Genomic DNA, 7,694 nt, shown 5'->3' on the forward strand with positions numbered 1-7,694 from the left:
GGGAACTGGGAGGAGGGGAGTTATGGGGGGGGAAAAAAGAGGAACAAATGTAACCTGAACAATAAAGATTTAATTAAAAAAAATAAAAAAAAATAAAAAAAAAAGAAACTGTCGCTATTTATGACTATACTAGAGGCCTGATGCACGAAATTCGTGCAAGAATAGGCCTTCCTTCCGCACCGGCTTCCCTCTCTCACCCAGGACCTGGGCTTCCCTTGCTATGGGAAATTTTCAAAAAGAAGAGTAATGTTGGGGCGGGGGGGGGGACTTTTCTCCCAAATATTATGAAACCTCTTTAATTAAAACATCACTGGAATACAAGAGTACAGAATTAGACCCCAGTAAAAATGGCATGGTTAATTTAATGAAAGGTATTGAAACAACTAGCCATTTATAACAAAATAAATATAGACTCCTACTTCTCTCCTTATTCCAAAATAAACTCCAGATGGAGCAGAGATTTCAATATAAAAATTAACCATACGAGTCCACAAAGAAACTATTTAAATAAATATATTTATAGTCTTGAAATGGGAAAGGCTTTCCTAAAAATAGCCCAAAACTCAGAAGCCATAGGATATTTTTATTCTATGTCTTGCATGGCACAAAACACCATTTAAAAAGATGACAAACTTGGAAAACATATGTGTAACACATATGGCAAGAAGATAACATCCCTAAAAATAAAGATGCTTTTCAAAATCAATTACAAAGACAACCCAGTAGAAAAAAAACAGGCAAAGGACTTAAACAAGCAATTCACTCAGGAAGCTCCCTGCTCCACTGCCCCCTCCCACCTTTATATAAATTCTCTGAATCACCTTCGCATAGAAAATAAAAGTCTTTGAGCCCAATGGTCAGTGAATAGAGCGTCAGCCTGTGGACCGAAAGGTCCCAGGTTTGATTCTGGTCAACGGCGCGTACCTTGGTTGCAGATTCCTCCCTGGCCTGGGCCCTGGTCAGGGTGTGTGCAGAAGGCAACCAATTGATATGTTTCTCTCTAATCGATATTTCTGTCTTTCCCTCTCTCTTCCACTCTCCTTAAAAATCAATGGAAAAATATCCTCAGGTGAGGATTAACCAAAAATAAATAAATAAATAAATAAGAAAATAAAAGTGTTTGCTTTGTTTTAAAAAATATTTTCTTTTCTGATAAACCACTATAAGCAAAAGCAACAAACAAGAAACTGGAAAAAGTAAAGAGCTTCTAGAAATCAATGAAATAAAGACTAACGGTCCAATTGGCACAGGATGCCAGCAAACGCTTACAAGGACATGAAAGGAAACATGTCCCTCAGCCAGTAAAAGATGCTCACTCTCACACTTAAGAAAAATGTAAATTAAACAATAATAATTTCAAAATAAAAAAATGTAAATTAAAGTGGCAGATATGAAATGACCTTTTTTCCATAAAGAAGACCATCTTGAATTCATAGGTTATATACTATCAAAAGAAAAATAAAGACACAAGGAGCTTGATTGACTCATTAATTAAACTCAGTACCTTTTCCTAAGCCGGCAATTCCAACAAAACCATTCCTTTATGTTATAGGGTCCATAGATCTCAAAAAAAAAAAAAGACCTTTTTTCAAAGTCAGAAAGTTTGATAACTGTTTACAAGGTATGAGGAAACAGATACTCTCATATACTGCTGGTGATGGTGTCAATTGAGACAGGCTCCATAGAGAATAATTTGGCAATAACTAATACAAGTCTAAAATGTACGTTTTGATCCAGCAATCCCACTTCTTAGAGTTTATTCGACATATATCCTTGCAAATCTAGATTCCCCATCCTAGCAGAAGACTGAAAGTTTATTCTTTGAAAGAAGCAAAACGAAGAGCTTCTGTATACAGGGGATGCTAAACCGCATTAGGTCACAAGTAGTATCTTGGAAATAGGAAGGGGCCCTGGCAGGGTAGCTCGGTTAGAGCAGAGTCCAGATGCACCAAGGTTTTGGGTTTGATCTCTGATCAGGGCACATACAAGAAGCAAACGATGAATTCATAAATGAATGGGACAACAAATCTCAATCTCTCACTCTCTCGCTCTCTCTCCCCCCCCCCCCCCCCACCTTCCTCTAAAAAAAATAAATTAAAAAAAAAAAAACAGTGACCTCCCGGTCATCACTGATTCCATTCCCAGTCAGGGCACATGCCTGGGTTGTGGGCTCACAATCCCCAGTTGGTAATGTGCAGGAGGAAGCCATCAATGTTGATGTTTCTCTCTAAATGTTTCTTTTTCTTTTTCTTTTTAGAGGACGTTTATTAAAGCTGGGACAATGAAACAAGGAACGGCCTATGATAGAAGCAACAGGAGAGACACTATGCAAGGAAGTGAGCGTAGGCTGGGCTGCTGTGGCTCACTAAGGAGTCAGAGAAAAGGGGCCTTGGTGACAGGGGCAGGGGGTTAGCCTGGGGCCAGCTGCTGCTGCCCATGCTTATTTTCTGAAGTTTCTTACATAAATGTCATACTGTTTTTGCTTATTTTCTGAAGTTTCTTACATAAATGTCATACTGTTTTTGCTTCATGGATGCAGTATCTACTCATCTGAGAATGTCAGCATTGGTTTTAAAATGTTCATCTCCTTGCATAGTCTTTTTCTCCAACGTTGCTTTTCTCCTGTTCATCGGTTTTGATCTCTAAAGCTCACATTTAGAGGCTCCTCTCAGATGTCTGGTTAACCCTTGGTTGTCTGCTTACGATTAAGAGCATATTTGCAAGCCTCGCTGCGGGGGGCGGGGGGGGGTGTCCCTTAGAGTTTAGGAGATGCATACCTGTGGAGAAAGAGAGAGAAACTGCTGTGGGGGGCAGGGTGCTCCTGGGGCGGGGAGAGGGTCTCATCCATGTTTCTATCTCTCCCTCACTCTCCCTTCCTCTCTCTCTAAAATCAATAAAAACATATTTTTAAAAAGCAGACAAAACAGAAAATGAGATTGAGCATATGATTACTGAATGCTGGGCTCCCATCCTTTTGTCCTCACTAGGCTCCCAGGACACTGACTACCAAATGCTTACTTTCTGTGCAGAAATCTCAGGAGATTCTTTCCTGGAGAATCTAACGGTTCCCAAGATATAAACGTAAGAGTTTCGACACATGCAGATCACCCTCCGTTGAACCCCAAAGTCTGAAGGTCCTAAAAACCATGTGCTCAGATATTCAAACAGATTTTTAGCCCTAGACTTTTTTTTAATCCTCACCCAAGGGTTTTTTTCCCATTGTTTTGTTTTTTGTGGTTTTTATTTTTGAGTGAAAGAGTGGAAGGGAGGGAGGAGGGGGAAAGAGAGAGAGAAACATTGATGTGGCAAAGACATATCCATTGGTTGTCTCCCACACATGCCCTGACCCTGACTGGGGATCAAGCCTACAACCGAGGTACATGCCCTTGACCGGGAATTGAACCCGAGACCCTTCGGTCTGTGGGCTGACGTTCTAACCACTAGGCAAAACCAGCTAGGTCTAGCGCCCAACTCTTAATTGTAAGCAGACAACCAAGGATTACCCAGACATCTGAGAGGAGCCTCTAAATGTGAGCTTTAGAGATCAAAACCGATGAACAGGAGAAAAGCAACGTTGGAGAAAAAGACTATGCAAGGAGATGAACATTTTAAAACCAATGCTGACATTCTCAGATGAGTAGATACTGCATCCATGAAGCAAAAACAGTATGACATTTATGTAAGAAACTTCAGAAAATAAAAAAGTTCTTGGGTACTAAAAACATGATAGCAGGAATGAAAGGACTAGAAAGGTTGGAAAAGAACATTGAGAAAATCTCCCAGAAGGAGCCAGGAGACAAGGAGGAATCACAGGAGAATAAGAAAGGGGACCGCCCCAGCAGGCCCGACCTCCGAGCAGGGAGGAGACGATCATCCACAGATATTCCAGAGAAACGTCCAGAACTGAAGGACGTGAGATCACAGAGTAAATGAACCCACCGAGTGCCCAGCAAAATGGATAAAAATAAACCCACGCTAGACGCAACATTGTGAAATGCTAGAACACTCGGGAACCAGACAAGATCCTACCAGCCTGCAGAGAGGAAAGGTCACGTGAAGGATCAGAAACCAGGATGGCTTCAGACTTGGCGGCAGCCACACCAAAGCCAGAAGGCAGGCTGGAATACAAGCTCTTTGACTTTGTCTCTATGACCTTGGTGTTTCTTGTTCACGGATGAATCCAGGTACTTAGAGGCAGTGCCAGACATGTACAAGGTTCTCAATAAAAGTTTATTGAATGGCCCAGCTGGTGTGGCTCAGTGGTTGAGCATTGACCTGTGAACCAGGAGGTCACAGTTAGATTCCGGGCCAGGGCACATGCCCGGGTTGGGGGCTCGATCCTCAGGGGGGGGGCGTGGAGGAAGCAGCCAACCAATGATTCTCTCTCTCATCGTTGATGTTTCTATCTCTCCTCCTTCCTCTCTAAATTTAATAAAAATATTTTTTAAAAATTGTTGAATGAAAGAGAACAATACTTTCAAAATGCTGAGGAAAAGTTTCTTGCCACCTGTAACACAGTTAGATCCGGGCCAGGGCACATGCCCAGGTTGTGGGCTCGATCCTCAGGGGGGGGGGCGTGGAGGAAGCAGCCAACCAATGATTCTCTCTCTCATCGTTGATGTTTCTATCTCTCCTCCTTCCTCTCTAAATTTAATAAAAATATTTTTTAAAAATTGTTGAATGAAAGAGAACAATACTTTCAAAATGCTGAGGAAAAGTTTCTTGCCACCTGTAACTAATCCCCGGGGAAATATCAGTCAAGTCCGGGGTAGAGGCAAGACATGGTTGGACATAGAAGGACTCAAACACTCTACCCTCTGTGTACCATTTCTCAGGAAGCTATGCTAGGATATGTTCCATCAAAATGAGAGACTACCAAAGAGAGGCCAGCAGCACAGGAAGCGGGAGCTCTAACGCTGGGGTGGGGGGGGGGGGCACAAGGGGTCCTTGGGAAGATGGTGAAGAGACCCCAGGTACTCGTTCTGCATGAGAGGTAAAGCCGCCACACCCACCGCCATGCAGCACCGTGAGCCTGAGAACAGACGGCCCAGATGTCCTGGCCTTAGCTTGCCTGGACTGTGTGCCTGTCTAGTGAGTTTCCTGCCTCCCTTCCACCCCTGCCACCTGAATTCACAGACAGCGTTCATCTCACTCCAGAAGATGCTCTGCTCTGACCTACTCCTGAGAGCAGGGGGTGGGGCAGGATGGACTAGGAAGGAGAACACAGCAAACCCCAGGCATCCTGACCCCATTCCTGAGAGACAGCTGAACCGGGCCGCCCTGCGCTGCAGCCAAGTGCTCCGCCCGCGGCGACCCATTTCCCACATCCCGTCACAGCCACGCTGTCTCAGGTCCACGGGGCCGCCCCAGGCTTGCTGACCCGCCGCCGGGAGGGCTCACAGGACTCTGCCGACAGCTGTGCGCAAGGCTTGGCTTTGTTACCACCAAAAGACGCACAGAAAGCCAGCCGAGGGAAAGGGTGATGGGCAACGCCTAGAGGAGCAGGCAGGAGCCAGGAGTGGAGCCACACGGGACACACTCAGTTCCTCCAGCATCGCATCTGTGACAGCGCATGTGGCCTGTGTCAGCCAGGGAGCTCCTTAGGCACTCAGCCCCCAGGGTTTTGATTGGAGGCCGGTCACATGGGCCCCTCTGCCTGGCACACACGGAGCTGCCAGACTCCCTGAAAGGAAGCAGGTGTTCGGCATAAACCACACTGTTTGCAGTTTATGCACAAAGGGCCGCTCGGCTTTCAGGGGACGCCGGAGCCCTCCTGACACCGAGCTCCCAGATGACAGCCAAGGGCCAGCCTGGCTAGGAGGCCTCTCGAAGGGTCCCCTGCTGGGTCTGCCCTGTGAACTGTCCGCCCAGTCACCGCTGATCTTCAAGGGGCTCCTGTAAACAATCGGAAGCTGAAGGCAGACTGTGACGGAGAACCTGCACTCAGTCTGTATTTTCCTGGAAACCTTCCATTGGATGGTGGTCCACGGCCCTGTCCTTACACAGTGAGGTCTGTGCTTGCCATTTCACTTTTGTATGTTTCATTCACTGAGAGAGAGTGTTGAAAGGTGCACACCAAGGTGGTAAAACCGCAAACGAAAGCGAGGGAGTGTTCATGGGTTTTGCCCCCCAAACCCCAATCTCCTTTCCCGGTGGTCACAGTGGTCACTAGGCACAGGGCTGTCCCCAGGCTCCGCAGTCCTCGCCACCCCCTGCAGGTAAGTATGGCCACGTGACTGAGGTCTTGCTTATGGACCCGCAGCAGAAGCGATGGCAGCTCTGGGTCTGGGTCTGAGACTTCAGGGAGCCATTCCCATTCCTGCCAGCTGGCACCCAGCCATGCCATGACGCAGCTTCAACCACACAGCTGGTGAGATGCCCAGTGACGGTGGAAAGCAAAGACATAGAAATCAGGTTCCCAAGTGACCCGGTGGAGCAAGAGCTGCCCCACCCACCTGCACTGTTCACATCAGACCAGCAGGTGAGAAAACGGCATTTCTTCCTTCAGTGTCGAATGCATTTGTGTCCCTCCCGCCCTAATAATACAAAATGATAACAGACGACAGAGTGGGAGCCACTCAGAGAGGCCACAGGTGCTTCTAAGATCTGCAAATGTTCTGTTTCTTAACCTGATGGGTACGCTGGTATTGGTTTTATCCCCCCCGATTTTTTTTAAATCCTCGCTTGAGGATATTTTTTCATTTTTTATATATTTTTCAAAGAGGAAGGGAAAGGAATGGAGAGATAGAAACATCAATGATGAGAATCATTGATCTGCTGCCTCCTGCACACCCACTACTGGGGATCAAGCCCACAACCCAGGCATGTGCCCTTGGCCAGAATTGAACCTGGGACCCTTCAGTCTGCAGGCCGACGCTCTATCCCCTGAGCCAAACCAGCTAGGGCCAAGGATATTTTTTCCCCATTGAATTTTGGAGAGAGTGAAAGGAAGAGGGAGAGGGAGAAACACCGATGTAAGAGAGACACATCGATAGGTTGCCTCCTCCTGCATGCCGACTAGGGCTGGGAGCCTGCAACCAATGTACATGCCCTTGACTGGAATCAAACCCGGGACCCTTTGGTCCACAGGCCAACGCTCTATGCACTGAGCCAAACCAGCTAGGACTATTTCCATTCTTTTAATTATACACATATATATTTTACATAGTCTTTTGCATATGTATATGTGTGTGTATGAATCTTTCCACAATTTTAATTTTCTTAAATTGATTTTGGAGAGAGAGGAAGGGAGAGAAGAGAAAGAGATATCAATTTGTTTTCCACTTAATCATGCATTCATAGGTTGATTCTTGTATGTACCTGACCAGGGATCAAACCCACAATCGTGGTACATCAGGATGACACTCTAATCAACTGAGCTACCCAGCAAGGGCCTGCATCCCTACACAATTTTAAAAAGAAAGTTAAAAATACAGTAATAAGCTCAGCCAGCATGGCTCAGTGGTTAAGCGTTGACTTATGAACCCAGAGGTCATGGTTTGATTCCTAGTCAGGGCATATGCCTGGGCTGCAGGCTCAAGCCCCAGTGTGAGGTATGCAGGAGGCAGCTACTAATCGATGCTCTCTCATCATGGATGTTTCTAGCTCTTTTTCTCTCTCCCCTCCTCTCTCTAAAATCAAATATATATATTCTATCTAATAATCCTATCTAATAAAAGACAAAAAGGGTAATT

The 7,694-nt window shown here is 45.7% G+C and overlaps 1 long non-coding RNA gene across 1 annotated transcript in view; it reads left to right on the forward strand.

Annotated features, from left to right (window-relative positions):
* Window positions 1-2,486, forward strand: part of LOC106728100 — a 17,247-nt gene extending 14,761 nt beyond the window's left edge. Inside the window, exon 3 of the long non-coding RNA XR_001364351.1 lies at window positions 2,258-2,486. This is a non-coding gene — a long non-coding RNA (uncharacterized LOC106728100). The remainder of the gene's footprint in view (window positions 1-2,257) is intronic.
* Window positions 2,487-7,694: the final 5,208 nt, after the last annotated feature.

This window comes from Myotis brandtii, unplaced genomic scaffold (assembly GCF_000412655.1).
Source record: "Myotis brandtii unplaced genomic scaffold, ASM41265v1 scaffold535, whole genome shotgun sequence".
In the NCBI taxonomy this organism is placed as follows: domain Eukaryota; kingdom Metazoa; phylum Chordata; class Mammalia; order Chiroptera; family Vespertilionidae; genus Myotis; species Myotis brandtii.